The sequence below is a fragment of the Cherax quadricarinatus genome, chromosome 36 (genome assembly GCF_038502225.1).
Source record: "Cherax quadricarinatus isolate ZL_2023a chromosome 36, ASM3850222v1, whole genome shotgun sequence".
Classification (NCBI taxonomy): domain Eukaryota; kingdom Metazoa; phylum Arthropoda; class Malacostraca; order Decapoda; family Parastacidae; genus Cherax; species Cherax quadricarinatus.
The window spans coordinates 25,395,176-25,415,592 of NC_091327.1; the positions used below are offsets into that span (position 1 = coordinate 25,395,176).

The window sequence follows — 20,417 nt, forward strand, 5'->3', positions numbered from 1 at the left end:
CTCCCTCCTCCCTCCCTCCCTCCCTCCCTCCCTCACACTACAATACCTGATGACTGGATAATCCAACATTCACTTCTCCATTAACTTGTTAATTAGTCTTAGCTTAATAGTCTAGGCCTCTGCAAGTTCAAAATTATCATGGATAAAATCACTTCCATTAACGATTTTTTTCTGTGTTTTTGCTCTTGTTTTCCTGAATTTCGCACTCGCTTATTTTTTTTTTATGTACTTGTAACTGGTTTCGAGGGTTCGTCTAGCTTCTCAGCCTGATTTGAGGCCAGGCTTCCTTTCTGATTGTTTGGTCAAGCAGGCTGTTGCTGCTAGGAGCCTGCTTAGCCGTTACAACCTGACTGATGTGGAGAAAGTAGTGAACCAGTTTCCTCCTGAAAACGTCCGGGGTTTTTTTTCGTCAGTTTCATATCTTCTGGTAGCAAGTTAAAGAGTAATGAGTAGTACATTTCCTTCACTTTATTCACTGTGTACTCTTCCATTTCTCTAGTTTATATCTCCTCAGTCTTTCTACTTTCTTAGTTTAATTACTTTCTTTTACTGGTCCTCTTCCGTATTATTTACAAGTTTCCTAAATATTTATATTTCCCTTCAGTTATCCTGACCTCCACATTATGAATTAACTTCCTACGTTATGTTGTGACATTTGATCCTGAACCTTTATTTTCGTCAATATTTATAGTTTCTCGCCTTCGGCTGTATTCCGTCTCTAGTCTCCGCTTCACTTCAACTTTTATGGCACTTCACTTGTCTGGATTGAACTCCAGCAGCCATTTCCTTGACCACCCCTAAAACATGTCAGTATCTCATTGTCCTCTCCTGCTCGTATTCTTTTAATAGTTATATATCATCTGAATACAGACCCACACGGGATTCTATGTAATCTGGCACTGTAATACTTACCTCAAAAAAGTAGTGGCTGTGTGTGTGTGTGTGTGTGTGTGTGTGTGTGTGTGTGTGTGTGTGTGTGTGTGTGTGTGTGTGTGTGTGTGTGTGTACGCGCGTGTGCGAACGCGAATGTGTGGGCGCGTGCGCTTAATTAGCTAAATTATACAAATCAGTAGTGTGCTGCTATGTATGACAGTTACATAGTGGGAACAAAAGCTAGCCATGTTTCTCTGTCATATTCCATCAAGGGTTTCGTTCCATCTGAGCTGGAGTTGCTATCACTAAAGAATTACCATCTCTCAGGATGCCCTGCCCCATACACATGAGAAATGGAATTTTAATGAAGATATCTCCATCATCCCAGAGAGAGGAGGAAGGGGGCAACACAAAATACATAGAGGAAACGCAAGAAAAAGAGGGGAGGGGAGGGAGGGAAATCTGGATGACATATATGTAACTGCACACATACACACGCTAATATAATATATATATATATATATATATATATATATATATATATATATATATATATATATATATATATATTATATATATATATATATATATATATATATATATATATATATATATATATATATTATATATATATATATATATATATATATATATATATATATATTATATATATATATTATATATATATATATATTTATATATATTTATATATATATATTTATATATATATATTTATATTTATATATATATATTTATATATATATATTTATATTTATATATATATATTTATATATATATATTTATATATATATATATATTTATATATATATATTTATATATATATATATTTATATATATATATATATATATATATATATAAACTTTATTTAAAGACAAAATACATTGACAAAAATATAATATGGGGTAGAACAACATAGGTAACATCTCAGAGCTACATCTCGAATACTTCGTCCAACTCCCCAGCGGTGGTTCGCGTGCCCAGAATGCTGCAGGCATTCCCCCTTTCGATCGCAACACTGAGTCTCTGAAAGAGGAAGCTGGCCGCTCTGTGATCCTTGGTTTCTGTGATGAGTTTTTCACCCAGCTCTTTGAAGAACTTTAGAGCACACTTGCCCCATGCTTCAAGGGTCTCCGACCCTATTGTGATAAAGTTATAGCAAGGGGAAAGGCCTTCATATTTTCGGGTCTTCTGGGCCTCCCTGTAGCTGGCGGCTCCAATCTCTTCAGCTTCAGAGTATGGGAAGTAGGTGTCCGCCAGTGTGGCGGCACAGGTGTAGTCCCAGTCAGTCTGCTTAACATTCTTCCAGGGTAGCATAGTGGTTCCATCAGACACCTTTGGATTCCGTCATACCTCTGTACTTGGGGTTCCCGTTGAGCTGGGCAACGGGCTGTGGCGAGGCTTCTCTTTATGATGTCGCTGACGTCTTCATGTCTAGTATACTTCCCTTCTGATGTGTGACACAGCAGACCATGAAGTCCGAATTGATCAGCCGTCGCCCTAAACAAACTCTGCGTAAGTGGAGACTGAGTTATGGTGGGCAGTGCTAAGTTGCATTACTGAACATTAATTTATCAGAGATGCCTCACAGTCACCCGTATATACACTTATACATATACAGACTACTATATACACATTTACACATGCACTGATTCACGTACACACACACATGAATATACACATGCACTGATTCACGTACAGACACACATGAATATACACATACAGTGAGGACAATGAGGATATTCCTGAACATACCAGGGTAGATGAAGTATTTACATAATTTTAAGTACCCCATTCCACCAGGCCTAAAGTCACTGACAGCTGGATATTCAACTAGAATAAACAGGGAGGAGAGGTTCACCTATGGTTGTACACATGTGCCACAGGTGACGATAACCCAACTTGATCCTGGCAGTCACTGTGTCACGTAATTTAGTGGTCATTTTATGTTGCCCTTAGAGATAACTTTCTGACCGAAACAGATCTTAATGGAGAGAAGGATGCCCAGTTCTAATACAATCTCCGGTCAGCCACAAGTAGATATAGCTCCATCGTGATAGCTGATCTCTGTGTGGGAAGGCATCCTAATAAATGAGATACGAAAGACTTTGTTCTAAGCACTATTTAGCTAATTTTAAGAATATTTGATGATGTTCCTGGTGTCTGTTCAGATGGGACTTTAAAGTACTTGAAGAGGAGACTGAGTCACAGATCACCCGCTGCTCCCGTGTAGTTCAACACGTTGATAGCGAGGTTCAGTGCAGCAAGCACTGCTTCTGTGTGTTAGGGGCTGGTGGGGATGGGAGGGGGAAAGAGAGGATCTGAGCTGCTGTGTTTATGATAATGGCTCTTGTTTGGGAGTTGAGCAATGCTGGCACTACTCTGGATGCTCGCGCAGTGGATACCCTTAGTGAGTTTAAAAGCTAAGAAGATAATGCACAAGCAACTTTCTCAGAAAGGGTGGGAAGGAAACAGATGGAAAGGTAAGGGATGAAGGAAGGGGAAAATGAAAGAGAGAGAGTAATGAAACAAGATGGAAATAGAAAACAAAGGGAAGGGAAAAGAACGTGGGAAAGGCAGAGAACGAAGGGCCTTCTGGTCAATAGTGGTGATGCCTGCTGAGAGGGACTAAACTTAATGTAGCTACCTGTACCTCTCTCTCTAAATATCTTAGGTAAAGATGGTCAAAGAGAAGGCTCTCTTTCCACCTACTCTCTCTGACCCCACTACTGTCTTGGGGAATTTGGTACTGAAAAACTTGCTTGGATTGAATGTGAAGGTTGCAAACTGAGTGAGAACTCCAGATGTTTGTGCTGCTGCTGCTATTACTATTACGAGTGACATGAGCAAATTTGCTGATGATACAAAGATAGGCCGTATGATTCATTCTGAGGAGGATACCCATGAACTCCAGGAGGATTTGGAAAAATTAATGTCTTGGTCTGAAAAATGGCAGATGAAGTTCAATGTGGATAAGTGTCAGGTACTAGTCCTTGGTAATGAAAATACCCTGGGAGTCGTGGTAAGTAGAAATTTAAAGCCAAGACAGTAGTGCCTAAGTGTGCGCAACAAGGCTAACAGGTAAGTAAAAGAAGTCCAACAGTTATTTTACAGCTCTATACCTCATTATTGAGGCCTCATTTAGATTATGCCGCTCAGTTTTGGTCTCCTTACTACAGGATGGATATAGACTCGTTGGAAAACAGTGGTGACGTGTAGTTAGCTCTGTGAAGACCTGTTTGTGTGCTCTCTGTGAATCTGAACCAGTATGCCCTCTCTTGAGCAACTTTACCAGCAGCTGAAAGAAGAGCTTAGGGTTGCTAAGCAAGAGATACGGCGATTAACGGAGGAGAACAAGAGGATTCGAAGTAATCCTCCTGTTGCGAGTCCCCAGGTTAAGAGGGGAGCTTGGTCAGTGGCCGGGCAACACGAAACCAAACTGAGGATTAAGAAGACTGTTGGAGAGGCAGAAACAACGAGGACCCAGAAGACTACTGTGGAAACTTCCAACCCATTTTCGGTGCTACCTGACGAATGTGGGTGTTCTACTGGGAATGTCACAAAGAGCACCAAGGAACCATTGGCTGACGTGAGTGAGACACCCCCAGAAACCCCAACGAAAACCATCGAGAACGTCTTGACGAATTCCACAAGTGAAGGTGTAGTGCTACCTAACGAATGTGAGTCGACTACTGGGAACATCACGACGGACGTCGCCAAGGAAGGTAAAAACATTGTTGTTGTTGGGGATAGCCAGATTAGGTACATGGATAGGGCATTCTGCTTGAAGGATAGGAGTAGGAGGCAGAGAGTGTGTTTTCCTGGGGCTGGGCTGAAGGATATTGTTAGCCGTCTGGATGACATCATGAGAGGTAATGGGAGCAATCCTATTATCTGTCTCAGTGCTGGAGGCAACGATGTTGGCAGACGTAGGAGTGAGGACCTGATTAGCAGGTATAGGTCAGCAATAGAGATAATTAGGAGGAAGGGTGGGAACCCTGTCATATGTGGTATTTTGCCAAGGAGAGGAGTTGGAAATGAATGGTTGTCCAGAACAACTGGTGTCAATTGCTGGCTGGACAAATACTGTAAGGAAAATGCGGTAACATTCATTGACAACTGGGACCTCTTCTATGGCAGAAATGACATGTATGCCAGGGATGGGGTTCACTTATCTAGGTTTGGGGTGGGAGCACTGGCCAATGCAGTGGAGGGAGCTGTTAGGTCTTTAAACTAGGAATAGTTAGTGGTATGGGTTTTGGCGGGAAAACAGTGAAGTCGCAGTGTAGTAATATGAGTACTAGGAGAACTAGTAATAGGCAAAATGAGGTGGATATTGGAAAGCCAGTGGCACTAATTGACAAGGACAGTAATAGGTTTAGTGGAATAACAGAAAGGAGCAGGAAGGGTAAAGAGAAAGGAGGGTCTTTAAATATATATTACACAAATAGTCGTAGTGCTAGGAATAAGATGGACGAGTTGAGACTAGCCGCTAGTGCAGGTAACATTGATGTATTTGCATTAACCGAGACGTGGTTCAATATGAAAAATCGGGACATGCCTGCGGAATGTCACATTCAGGGTTTTAAATTGTTCCAAATAGATAGAAGTATCGGGAAGGGGAGTGGGGTGGCATTGTATGTCCGAGATCGCTTGAACTGATGCATAAAAACAGGTATTAAGTCTGAAGTGACACATAGAGTCTGGATAGAATTTTCAGAGGGGCATGAAAAATTGATTTTAGGTGTGATATACCATCCCCCAAACTTAGATAGGGACCAGGGAGGCTACTATGGGAGGAAATTGTTAGGGCCACAAGGCACGATAATGTAGTAATTCTAGGAGACTTTAATTTTAGTCATATTGATTGGAATTTCTTGACTGGGAATTTAGTATCATACGACTTCTTAGAAGTAGTTCAGGATTGTTTTTTGAAGCAGTTTGTGACAGAACCTACAAGGGGTAATAACCTGCTTGACTTAGTTCTGGCAAACAATGAATCCCTTGTTAATAAATTAGAAATTTCAGAGGAACTCGGTGCTAGCGACCACAAATCAATTACATTTAGCATTGAATGGAAGTACGATAGTAGGGATAACTCAGTAACAGTCCCAGACTTTCGCTTAGCAGATTACGATGGGCTTAGAGAACACTTATCTGTGGACTGGGGTAACGAAGAGAGCTATCAATATGACAGTTTTCTGAACACTATACATGCTGTTCAAAGAACGTTTATCCCATGTAAAGAAATTAGATCAAATAGAAATGACCCAAAATGGATGAATAATAGGCTGAAATATCTACTAGGGCATAAGTAAGGAATTTATATGCGTATCAGAAGAGGTGAGGGTCATCTTATGAATCAGTATATTGACATTAAGAGGGACATTAAAAAGGGGATAAGAAAAGCTAAAAGGGACTATGAAATTAAAGTTGCTAGGGATTCTAAAACTAACCCAAAAAGTTTTTTCCAGGTCTATAGAACAAAAGTTAGAGATAAGATAGGTCCCCTTAAAAATAACTATGGGCATCTTACTGACAAAGAGAATGAAATGTGCTCGATTTTAAATAATTATTTTCTCTCAGTTTTTACACAGGAAGACACTAACAATATTCCAGTAATTCATTTTTGTAGTGGGCCAGAAGAAGATAAATTATGTAATATCAGTCACTAGTGAAATGGTTGTGAAGCAGATAGACCGACTGAAGCAAAATAAGTCGCCGGGTCCTGATGAGGTTTTTTCAAGGGTTCTTAAGGAATGCAAAATGGAACTCTGTGAACCATTAACTAATATTTTTAATTTATCTCTTCAAACAGGTGTAGTGTCTGATATGAGGAAAATGGCTAATGTAATTCCTATTTTTAAACCGGGGGACAAGTCGTTATCGTCAAATTACCGCCCAATAAGCCTGACCTCAATTATAGGCAAATTACTAGAGTCAATTATAGCTGAGATTATAAGAAGCCATCTCGATAAGCATAGCTTGATTAATGATACTCAGCACGAGCATGAATTCACGAGAGGCCGTTCTTGTCTAACTAATTTATTAACTTTCTTCAGTAAAGCTTTTGAGGCTGTTGACCACGATAAATAATTTGATATTATTTACTTAGATTTTAGTAAGGCTTTTGATAGAGTCCCACACCAAAGACTGTTAAAGAAAGTGGCAGCTCATGGCATTGAACATAAGAACATAAGAAAGGAGGAACACTGCAGCAGGCCTGTTGGCCCATACTAGGCAGGTCCTTTACAATTCATCCCACTAACAAACATTTGACCAACCCAATTTTCAATGCTACCCAAGAAATAAGCTCTGATGTGCAAGTCCCACTCATGTACTTATCCAACCTGATGTTCTTATGTTCTTAGAGCTTATTTCTAGGGTAGCATTGAAAATTGGGTTGGGCAAATGTTTTGTTAGTGGGATGAATTGTAAAGGACTTGCCTAGTATGGGCCAACAGGCCTGCTGCAGTGTTCCTCTTTTCTTATGTTCTTATGTTCTTAAATTTGAAACTACCCAAAGTCCTAGCCTCAATAACCCAACTAGGTAGACTGTTCCACTCATCAACTACCCTATTTCCAAACCAATACTTTCCTATGTCCTTTCTAAATCTAAACTTATCTAATTTAAATCCATTACTGAGGGTTCTCTCTTGGAGAGATATCCTCAAGACCTTGTTAATATCCCCTTTGTTAATACCTATCTTCCACTTATACACTTCAATCAGGTCTCCCCTCATTCTTCGTCTAACAAGTGAATGTAACTTAAGAGTCTTCAATCTTTCTTCATAAGGAAGATTTCTAATGCTATGTATTAATTTAGTCATCCTACGCTGAATGTTTTCTAACGAATTTATGTCCATTCTGTAATATGGAGACCAGAATTGAGCTGCATAATCTAGGTGAGGCCTTACTAATGATGTATAAAGCTGCAGTATAACCTCTGGACTTCTGTTGCTTACACTTCTTGATATAAATCCCAGTAATCTATTTGCCTTATTACGTACGCTTAGGCATTGCTGTCTTGGTTTAAGGTTGCTGCTCACCATAACCCCCAAGTCCTTTTCGCAATCTGTAGGGCTAAGTTCTACATTATTTGACTTATAAGTGCTAGGGTTATGGACACTCCCGAGCTTCAGAACCTTGCATTTATCTACATTGAACTGCATCTGCCACTTTTCTGACCAAGAGTAGAGTTTGTCTAAATCCTCCTGAAGTTCCCTAACATCTACGTTTGAATCAATTATCCTACCTATCTTTGTGTCATCGGCGAATTTGCTCATATCACTAGTAACACCCTCATCAAGATCATTGATATATATTATAAACAACAACGGGCCCAAGACTGATCCCTGTGGAACGCCACTTGTTACAAATCCCCACTCGGATTTAACCCCATTTATGGACACTCTTTGCTTCCTGTCTGTGAGCCATGACTCGACCCACGAGAGCACTTTTCCCCAAATGCCATGAGCTGCCACTTTCTTTAACAGTCTTTGGTGCGGAACTCTATCAAAAGCCTTAATAAAATCTAAGTAAATAATATCAAATTCTTTATCGTGGTCAACAGCCTCAAAAGCTTTACTGAAGAAAGTTAATAAATTAGTTAGACAAGACCGGCCTCTTGTGAATCCATGCTGAGTATCATTAATCAAGCTATGCTTATCGAGATGGCTTCTTATAATCTCAGCTTAATTGACTCTAGTAATTTGCCTACAATTGAGGTCAGGCTTATTGGGCGGTAATTTGACAGTAACGACTTGTCCCCTGTTTTAAAAATAGGAATTACATTAGCCATCTTCCACATATCAGACACTACACCTGTTTGAAGAGATAAATTAAAAATATTAGTTAATGGTTCACAGAGTTCCATTTTGTATTCCTTAAGAACCCTTCAAAAAACCTCATCAGAACCCGGTGACTTATTTTGCTTCAGTCGGTCTATCTGCTTCACAACCATTTCACTAGTGACTGTGATGTTACATAATTTATCTTCTTGCCCACTATAGAAATTAATTACTGGAATGTTATTAGTGTCTTCCTGCGTAAAAACCGAGAGAAAATAATTATTTAAAATCGAGCACATTTCATTCTCTTTGTCACTAAGATGCCCATAGTTATTTTTAAGGGGACCTATCTTATCTCTGACTTTTGTTCTATATACCTGGAAAAAACTTTCTGGGTTAGTTTTAGAATCCCTAGCAACTTTAATTTCATAGTCCCTTTTAGCTTTTCTTATCCCCTTTTTAATGTCCCTCTTAATGTCAATATACTGATTCATAAGATGACACTCACCTCTTTTGATACGCCTATAAATTCCTTTCTTATGCCCTAGTAGATATTTCAGCCTATTATTCATCCATTTTGGGTCATTTCTATTTGATCTAATTTCTTTATACGGAATAAACGTTCTTTGAGCCTCATGTATAGTGTTCAGAAAACTGTCATATTGATAGCTCTCTTCGTTACCCCAGTCAACAGATGTGTTCTCTAAGCCTATCGTAATCTGCTAAGCGAAAATCTGGGACTGTTACTGAGTTATCCCTACTATCATACTTCCATTCAATGCTAAATGTAATTGATTTGTGGTCGCTAGCACCCAGTTCCTCTGAAACTTCTAAATTATTAACAAAGGATTCATTGTTTGCCAGAACTAAGTCAAGCAGGTTATTACCCCTTGTAGGTTCTGTCACAAACTGCTTCAAAAAACAATCCTGAACTACTTCTAAGAAGTCGTATGATTCTAAATTCCCAGTCAAGAAATTCCAATCAATATGACTAAAGTTAGTCTCCTAGAATTACTACATTATCGTGCCTTGTGGCCCTAACAATTTCCTCCCATAGTAGTCTTCCCTGGTCCCTATCTAAATTTGGGGGACGGTATATCACACCTAAAATTAATTTTTCATGCCCCTCTGAAAATTCTATCCAAACAGACTCTGTATGTGTTACTTCAGACTTAATACCCGTTTTTATGCAACAGTTCAAGCGATCTCGGACATACAATGCCACCCCACCCCCCATCCCGATACTTCTATCTACTTGGAACACTCTAAAACCCTGAATGTGACATTCCGCAGGCATGTCCCGACTTTTTGAATTAAACCACGTTTCCGTTAAGGCAAATACATCAATGTTACCTGCACTAGCAACTAGTCTCAACTCGTCCATCTTATTCCTAGCACTGCGACTATTCGACTATTCGTGTAATATATATTTAAAGACCCTCCTCTCTCTTTACCCTTCCTGCTCCTTTCTGTTATTCCACTAAACCTATTACTGTCCTTGTCAATTTGTGCCACTGGCTTTCCAATATCTACCTCATTTTGCCTATTACTAGTTCTCCTAGTACTCACATTACTACACTGCGACTTGACTGTTTTCCCGCCAAAACCCATACCACTAACTATTCCTAGTTTAAAGACCTAACAGCTCCCTCCACTGCAGTTGCCAATGCTCCCACCCCAGACCTACATAAGTGAACCCCATCCCTGGCATACATGTCATTTCTGCCATAGAAGAGGTCCCAGTTGTCAATGAATGTTACCGCATTTTCCTTACAGTATTTGTCCAGCCAGCAATTGACACCAATTGCCCTGGACAACCATTCATTTCCAACTCCTCTCCTTGGCAAAATACCACATATGACAGGGTTCCCACCCTTCCTCCTAATTATTTCTATTGCTGACTTATACCTGCTAATCAGGTCTTCACTCCTACGTCTGCCAACATCGTTGCCACCAGCACTGAGACAGATAATAGGATTGCTCCCATTACCTCTCATGTCATCCAGACGGCTAACAATATCCTCCATCCCAGCCCCAGGAAAGCAAACTCTGTCTCCTACTCCTGTCCTTCAAGCAGAACGCCCTATCCATATACCTAACTTGGCTATCCCCAACAACAACAATATTCTTACCTTCTTTGGTGTCGATCGTCGTGACGTTCCCAGTAGTCGACTCACATTCGTTGGGTAGCACTGAGAATGTATTAAAGGTTTCCACAACAGTTTCCACGGCAGTCTCTTTCTTCTTCATCGTTTCTACCTTTCCATTCGTCTTCTTGATCGTCAACTTCGTTCCCTGCTGTCCAGCCACTGCCCAGTTTCCTTTCTTGACCTGAGGACTCAAAACAGGAGGACTACTACGAATCTTCTTGTTTTCCTCGGTCAGTCGCCGAATCTCCATCTTCGCCATCCTCAATTCTTCCTTAAGCTGTTGGTAAAGTTGCTCGATGGAGGGCATCTTCAATTTGTAGAGAGCTCGCAAACAGGTCTTCACAGAGCTAAGTACACGTCACCACTGAGCTAAGTACACGTCTTATGTTAAGGACCTGCCTTGTATGGGCCAGTAGGCCTACAGTGTTCCTCCATTCTTATGTTCTTACATTCTTACATTGTATCACTGTTACTACACTGCATCGTTGTTACACTGTATCACTGTTACCAAACTGCCACAACGTTCATGAGAATTTTCATCATTGGTTAACCCTGAGATGCAACACCGATGAGTGTGTATGTGTATGTATGTATGGGTGTTTTGTGTATGTATGGGTGGGTATGTGACTTGGTATGGGTGGGTGTGTGACTTTGTATGGGGTGTATGCATGGGCGTGTGTGTGCATGGGCGTGTGTGTGTGTGTGTGTGTATGGGCGTGTGTGTGTGTATGGGCGGATGTGCGTGCGTATGTGGGCTTGATTGGTGGTGGTAGGGGTGGTGATGTGTGCCGCTTGTGCCCAGTGCCAATTTGGACGTGGTGGAGCGACGTAGTGGCCCTCGCAGGCACTAAACCTCCTGGCACCCCTCACCCCTTACCCTCTCAAACACACCTGAAAAATAAACACCAAATAAACACCTACAAGAAAAAATACGGTGGTGGTAAGAAAATAGTAAGCACCCCAAGTTTGAAAAATACATTATTTCCGTGCCAGTGAAGGTAGGTTTTTCCTCAGTGAATACTCCCTGTGGTCCGTGGAGGGGGTACTAGGGGGGCCACTTCTGCCTTTTTCCCCTCAAGCAGTTCGGTGTTGGTGGATCGTGACGATGCTTGTGTTCAGCTCTCGTGTTTTCCCACGCTGGTTAAATAGGTGTGTGTGTGTGTGTGTGTGTGTGTGTGTGTGTAAATTAGGAAATTACGATCCGTTTGAGAATCTGGTGATTTGTGAAAGAGGGGACCGCTATACCGTCTGTAGAGCAGAGACTTTTCTAAAGAGGATTTCTAGACAAGAAAGAGACATACGCTGTATTAGAGCACATTATTGAGACGTTTCGCCCATCAGAGACTTTCTTAACCCAATGAAAGGCTCTGTAATACCTTAACACCGCAGGTCTCTCTCACATACTTGTTAGTGTGAGTCACCAGCTGTAATCTTACTGGAAATATTACTAGGTGTTGGGTGCGAGTTAGATCTGCCTAGCCAGGGCCAGTAGACCTACTGAAGTGCTTCACTTTAATTATTTATGCCATTTTGTCTTGTTTTCTATGATGTTATGTTTCCTTTCTTTGATCTTGTCTTTTTTCTTAATTATGTCTTTCTTCATTTTTGTCTTCATTATGTCTTCTTTTTTAATTATGTCTTCTTTCTTAATTGTTATGTCTTCTTGTTATATTTCGTTTCTTCATTCTTATGTCTTGATTCTTTGATGTGATGTTATGCCTTTTTTCTTTATTTTGTTTTCTTCGATGTTGTTTCTTGATTTTTTGATGTCGTGTCTTGATTCTTTGATGTCGTGTCTTGATCCTTTGATATCGTGCCTTGATTCTTTGATGTCATGTCTTGTTTCTTTGATGTCATGTCTTGTTTCTTTGATGTTATGTCTTGATTCTTTGATATCATGTCTTGTTTCTTTGATGTCATGTCTTGTTTCTTTGATGTTATGTCTTGATTCTTTGATATCATGTCTTGATTCTTTGATATCATGTCTTGTTTCTTTGATGTTATGTCAGGTTTCTTTGATTTTGTTATGTCATGTTTCTTTGATGTTATATTCTTATGTCTTGCTTCCTTCCTTCCTCAGCCATTAACAGCGCGCTGCCACGAAACCAAACACGAAGATTAGAATTAAATCTGCTATAACTGCTTTAAAACCATTAATGTGCTGCTAGTTAGAAAACGCTGTTGGATTTTTTAGCTTGAAGGTGCCGAGTTTACTCAGCCGAGCTGGGCAAACACTCTGAAGTGTTATGGCTTATATATTTAAAAGTCACAGCTCTTAGCAAAGCCAGTGATTTATATCAGTGTGGCTGAGACATTTAGAGGCGTGTAAAAATATCTGAGATGACCAGACTCGAGAAAAAAGAAAACTAATTTTGGTGCAGTGGAGTATGTAGGTGACAGATGATTGGTGGTGGTGGTGCGAGCCTGGTGTTCAGCCTGGTGAGGAGGTCTGAAAGTATGCCAGTGGACAGCCTGGTGAGGAAGGATCTAAAGATACGTCAGTGTTCAGTCTGGTGAAGAATCTGAAAGTATGCCAGTCTTCAATCTTCTAAGGGAGGCTGAAAGCACCCTGGCGTGCAGCGTCGTGAAGTGAGTGTGGAGACAGATGAGAAGTGCCTTTTCAAGGGACTCATTAAACTTGGGTGACATTCCTTTCTCAGTGACCTTAGTTTCTGGGTGACCTTCCTTTTCTGAGAATCTGCCTTTCTGGGGACCCTTCTTTCTGACCATTCTTTGTGCCCTTCAGTTAAAGGGTTGCTCTGTTCATCGTCACTGGATGACCCTAGACACCGTCTTGATAAACACATTGAGGGTATCACTAGTATCTTTCCCTATCTAATACAACCCACTACCACCATCCCAATACTGTCTCTATCTTTACTATCTATCTCTTTCTCGCCTATCTATCTCTTTGGCTCTACTATCTCACTCGCTACCACGTTATCCCAAGACCCCAAGTTAAGTAAAGCCCTGGAAATCTTCCGCTTAGCAAATCACCAGTAAGCATGCAACAGTGTCCTTAAGATATTCTTGTCTGTGACACAGCTGGTGTCGGGGTCTTGTGCAAAACATCTTGTGGTCACGTGTTGTGCTGCTGCGCAGTACTGCACAGTACCATCCAAAGCTAAATAGTTCTTTAGTGATGTAATGAGAGAAACTGGGAGGAATTCACGTTGAATACATGGATCTGCAGTGGAAATACGTGGATCTTCAGTGGAAATACATGGGTCCTCAGTGGAAATACACGAGTTCTCAGGGGAACTACGTAGATGCTCAGTGGAAATATTCCCTCTTAAAGTGCCACGCTGTTAAACCACAATGATAGACATTGCATTTCAACTTAGGTAATAAATTAGGTGAAAGTTGTTCTCGGTGCTGGAACAGGAGGAAGGTTGCGCCTCCACTCACAGCTGCACCTCCAGTCACAGCTGCACCTCCAGTCACAGCTGCACCTCCAGTCACAGCTACACCTCTATACTAGTCAGATTATTTTCCTCATGTTCCTTAAATTCCTGTCATATACATCAGCCAGCAATAAACTATCACGAAAAATACTTAGAATAGTGAAAGTAATTTTTAAATTACCATCGTACATATTATTATTATTATTATTATTATTATTATTATTATTATTATTATTATATTGTCTCACGGACTCAAATATTTCAGATGGCAGGTAAATCTCTCTGCATTCGCTATACACTTATCTCCACATTTTTGCTTTTTGATACCTTATCACGGAATAATTTGTATATACTAATTTGTTTGAGTCATTGGGTAAGGATTCATAGCCATGAATATTGGAGAAAGTGATTAAAATTCGTATAGAAAAAAGAAAGTTGGTTAGCAGTTTTTTTTCCATTTAGAATAAGTACGGGGGCAGCTATTAAATTGGGTGTTTATGAGAAGACAAAGTAGCGGCAGCAATGGTGATGTTGAATTAAATAATGAGGATAAGGGGGCTAAAATGTGAATTAGAGTAAAACGAGATTTGAGAGGTGGGAGGCTGTGGGAGGGGTTAGGGAATTTTGAGCCAAGAAACTGTTATTATTTTTGGAGACTTTAATGCTAAAGTAGGGGAAGCTCTTGAAGGTGAAGTAGGTAAGTTTGGTAGTTCAAGGTGTTAGAGGAGGTTTTTAATTGAATTTTGCTTTCCAAAATAAGGTAGGGTGATGGGCGATACCTGAATGAAAACATTACAAGGTAAGATAGAAGTGCAGTGTGAACAGTCTTGTGGTGTATTTTAGTGGATAACAAGGATGAGGGTTGTACTTGTGGATACTCGTGTTCTTAGAGGAACAACTGGTATGTCTGGTCACTCTCGAGTGATGATAATAGGAAATCAGAGTGCACTGAGAGCAGTGTCAGGCGGCACCACACAAGTGAGTCATTGAAGTAAAGAAAGGAATGGTTAGTGAAAGGTATGAAGAATTGTAGAAAGGTTTGATAAAGCGATGTAAAGGGATGAAGATGTAAAAGAAATGTGGTGTTAATTGAGTCTGCTGTGTTGGAGTGAGTACCAGAGTCTTGTGGTTACTGGAGGGTGAAGAGAAAATAGTAAGGGAGGAAAAGTTGATATAAGAATATTTTTACAATGTCAGCCCCTCAAGGAAGGTTCCTTGATGTTGGTGAGGGGCTCTTGATTTAGGGAATTGGATCTGTGCTCCAGTTCCCCGAATTAAGCCTGAATGCCTTCTACATCCCCCCCCCCAGGCGCTGTATAATCCTCCGGGTTTAGCGCTTCCCCTAGATTATAATAATAATAATTTACAATGTCAGAATGGCAAAGAACTCAGATAATATAGAGTAAAAGAGAGAGAGAGAGAGAGAGGTTAAATGAGTAGTGAATAGCTGAAAAAAAAGAGAAGATGGGTGAGCATCAATAAATTTTGCCGAGTTCATAAAACAGTTTTAGAGAGAAAATACTTTTGAGTTGTTAAACGTGAAATGGAAGAGAAAATTCGTGCATTGGAAAGTTAAAAAAAAAAAAAAAAAAAAAAGAGGAGATTTGTTAGGAAGAAAGAGTCGAAAGTGAATATGGAGGAGGTGAGGCTGTAATCAGGTTGGCAGCGGTAAAAGCATCTACGATGAATATACTCAAGATGGAAATGTTGAAAGCAGGTGATAAAGTAGTGGAAACTTTTGGTTCAGTAGATGGTTGTGTTAATTAGGTTGTTGATAAGAGTGAAGAAAAAACAGTAGAAGCATTAATTATTAAGAGACGATTGTTATGGGATGCTAAAAGAAGAATATAACAGAGTACAGTAGTGATGACGGTTTATACGAGTGTAAAGAATGTTTGAATGTTGCAGCGAGGATGAGGTGGGAGGAGGCAGTGGAAATGTGTGAGAGCAGTGTGTGCTGTGGTAATTAAGAGAACAAGGAGTGAAGATTATAGAAGACCGTGGAGTGGCAGGAAAGTCATCATTTAAAGAGCGGAGGACTCTTATTTTTAAGGTAATCTGGTCATAGAAAGAAAAATTCTTGAACAAGATAGATTGATTTATCTGGTCTGTCAGTCTTGTCTGAATGGACGGTGGTAAAGAGCGGCAATCTTCAAACTTGCTGCCTCACCACTCGGTGCAATATCACTTAACCTCACGGCAGTGTTGCACGACTCGGTAAAAGAATATCTCATTCCCAGGACCCAGTAAAATATTATACTCCCTCATTGATATATTATCTAAAACAAAGTAACAGGTAATCCAGTTTGAAACCTTTTAGTCGTTAGAATCAAGCCATTCTATATTAATTTGATTCATTCTGTGAATCGAATACACACTGAGTAGCACTAATAACTTGGAAATTGGCTTCCTCAGTGTGGCTGACAGTCCCACGATCCACTGAAAAGCATCTCAGGCTTTTAAGACGCCACTGTGAATGGCTTCAGGGGAAGAGTTAGATGGAGAGCGTAAAGGTTTTAAGAGGTACGGTCTTGAGCAGCCAACAGGCATGTGTGAGATCGGTAATATCTTTGAAAAAAATTAGGGAATCCTAGGAGCAGGATACCTGGAGCAGGATACTTGATACCTGGAGGTGTGAAATACAGTCCCAGCACTTTGAAAGTGAGATGGAAGTATTTCCGTCCATTGGATCGTCAGTGGAGCTTGATCGATGTTCCAATTTGATAGAACAGCTAATTACTAAGTGATGGTGAACATTTCTTTCTCTGAGTAACCTTCCTTGGTGAGGGTTAATAAAAATAATAATAATATAAAAATAACACGAAAATAATAATAGAAGAAAAATAATAGAAAAATAATAATACACAAACTATAATTAATATATTACGTACACTAAAAGTTAGTGAAAATCATTTGTTTCCAGCTCCTGGGCCTTGCTAGGGCGGCACCCACAAAGACATTACACTCAATTTTTGCTTTTGAAAAAATAGACAATTAAGTTATGGTGGTAGACCATAAGTTGGCCAGTAATGTTTTGTCAACACGTTTACTGAAATGTTTGTTTCTGAAGGAAAAATAAACTTCCTCGAGGGAGGAGGAGTTGCTAAAAAGAAGTGCGTTGATATTTAGGCGTTTTTAAAAGGATGGATTTCTGGTGTGTTGCACAGTGTCTGGTGAAACACACGCGCGCTCGCGCGCGCGCGCGCACACACACACACACACACACACACACACACACACACACACACACACACACACACACACACACACACACACACACACACACACACACACACACACACACACACACGGTATTACGCAGTCATAAGCTGGAGAATGTTAAGTGATGGTTGATTACTGTTGTGAGCAGAGTGAGAAAACTACGCCGATACGTTTTATTTTTGCTGAGATCCAGCAGCACCATCAGACGCTGATGCCGAGGGTTCAGCTGATATTATAACAAAACAAAACATAACTCTGGCTGTAAAAGCAAATCGTAAACTTCCACATTTCGCTACACAGCGCTCCAATCTTCCTCTCTGATTATAACAACAATACAGATATTAAGTTTGGGCTTTTGTTTCTCCCGTTACAAGCGAGGCAGTTAAATTCTAGTCACATGGGGAATTATGAAGATAGGATATTAGCCGAGGGAAGGTCGCCTGCGACACACACACACACACACACACACACACACACACACACACACACACACACACACACACACACACACACACACACATACACACACGTACTCACATACAACAGGCCTAGTGTCTAATCGACATGTGCCTAGGACAAAATGGTAACTAACACACACGGAGCTGTGAATCGGCCCCTGCAGCCACAATTGGGTGAGTGCGCGCGCGCACACACACACACACACACACACACACACACACACACACACACACACACACACACACACACACACACAACAGGCCGAGTGTCTAATCGACATGTGCCTAAGACAAAATGGTAACTAACACACACACACACACACACACACACACACACACACACACACAGGGATGTTAGGAAGTATTTCTTCAGCCACAGAGTAGTCAGTAAGTGGAATAGTTTGGGAAGCGATGTATTGGAGGCAGGATCCATACATAGCTTTAAGCAGAGGTATGATAAAGCTCACGGCTCAGGGAGAGTGACCTAGTAGAGATCAGTGAAGAGGCGGGGCCAGGAGCTCGGACTCGACCCCCGCAACCTCAACTAGGTGAGTACACACACACACACACACACACACACACACACATACACACACACACACATACACACACACACACATACACATACACACACATACACACCACACACACACATACACATACACACATACACACACACACATACACACACACATACACACACATACACACACATATATACACATACACATATATACACATACACACACACACACACATACACACACACATATACACACACACATATACACACATACACACACACACACACACACACACACACACACACCAGAGTAGTCAATAAGTGGAATAGTTTGGGAAGCGATGTAGTGGAGGCAGGATCCATACATAGCTTTAAGCAGAGGTATGATAAAGCTCACGGTTCAGGGAGAGTGACCTAGTAGCGATCAGTGAAGAGGCGGGGCCAGGAGCTCGGACTCGACCCCTGCAACCTCAACTAGGTGAGTACAACTAGGTGAGTACACACACACACACACACTACCACACACACTACCACACACACTACCACACACACTACCACACACACTACCACACACACTACCACACACACTACCACACACTACCACACACACTACCACACACACTACCACACACACTACCACACGCACTACCACACGCACTACCACACGCACTACCACACGCACTACCACACGCACTACCACACGCACTACCACACACACACACACACACACACACACACACACGTACTCATATACAACAGGCCTAGTGTCTAATCGACATGTGCCTAGGACAAAATGGTAACTAACACACACACACACACACACACACACACACACAGATCCAGCTTACAGAAATCCCGACAGTCAGATATAAAGAACATTATTCATTATTACCAGCGTGCAAGAAATTAAAACCAAAGTGAAAATATTAAACTTTGTTAAAAGAGAGAGAGAGAATGAATGAATGCATTCCTGACTAACTTTCTCCGATACATTCATACATCCTACTTCATTAACAGGATGGATGTCTTTCCTCCATTTAAGAACCTTTTCTTCATGATCTTTTTACACAATTCTAGCACCAAATACACAAACGCGTAAGTCTCAACACTCCCACAAACTGAGAAAGAACTGGACGACCTTTTGGCTCGTTCTGGACCATTTAAGAGTCACTTGCCACTGGATGATGGTCCAGTAACGGAACGTCGCTCACTTTTATTTCAAATGTTTGGCCTTGTGATTTGTTCCGTCCACAGATGTGTATTTTATTCTACAAATAAAAATCGTTCCTCCCGCAAGTGGTTCAGAGGACACTGTGATGTTTCATCTACACCAACCCTGACAAAACCTCGTATATGTGAAACGTCTTAATAAAAAAAAAAGTTCATTTTGCTGTTTTTTTTAATTACGTTGGCTGTGCCATCCTCCGACCAACCTCCCACAACATGCAGATCAGTAGTGTCAGCAGCTTTACCATTTTAATGTTCAGCTTTACTAATAATCGAAAAAAATGACACGTTTCGCCACGCGTGGTTTCATCAGTCCTATTGACTTTATAGATCTTTTAGAACTGATGAATCCACTTGTGGCAAAATGTTCCCTTTTTTAATAAATATCCTCAGCTGTACACAAGAGTCATTTCGCGCAGTTTGACGGGATCACCCCACCATTTACTGCCAGATGTACCAAAGTTGCACCGCGGTCAAGACAATCATTCTAAGCTCCTCGCCTCTCTTTCCCTCCCAATCTCTCTTAGGTGAGGAGAGAAAGAATTATACGCTGGGGATCCAGTTGGGGAGGTGGTAAATACTGCTTATTTACACGCGGGAAATAAAGACACTGGTAGGACTGAAAAATCTTTTACTGCAACGCCTCGCGCAAAGCTGGGCTTTTATCAATGGCTTTTGCTATTATCTACCTGTTTACAAGGTTCCTGGGACAATAAACATTAGTTGGTCAATGTTAAGAGGAGAAGAGAGA

At 40.8% G+C, this 20,417-nt stretch overlaps 1 protein-coding gene across 3 annotated transcripts in view; it reads left to right on the top strand.

Annotated features, from left to right (window-relative positions):
- Window positions 1–20,417, top strand: part of LOC128691390 (uncharacterized) — a 475,319-nt gene that overhangs the window by 407,520 nt on the left and 47,382 nt on the right. Inside the window, exon 1 of one of the 3 annotated variants that reach the window (XM_053780245.2) lies at window positions 11,626–11,830. The exons of 1 other annotated variant lie outside the window; for it this stretch is intronic. The gene's annotated coding sequence lies outside the window, so the exon portion shown is untranslated. Of the gene's footprint in view, window positions 1–11,625; window positions 11,831–20,417 lie in introns of those variants that run through there. One more of the 3 variants, XM_053780246.2, reaches the window with a different exon arrangement.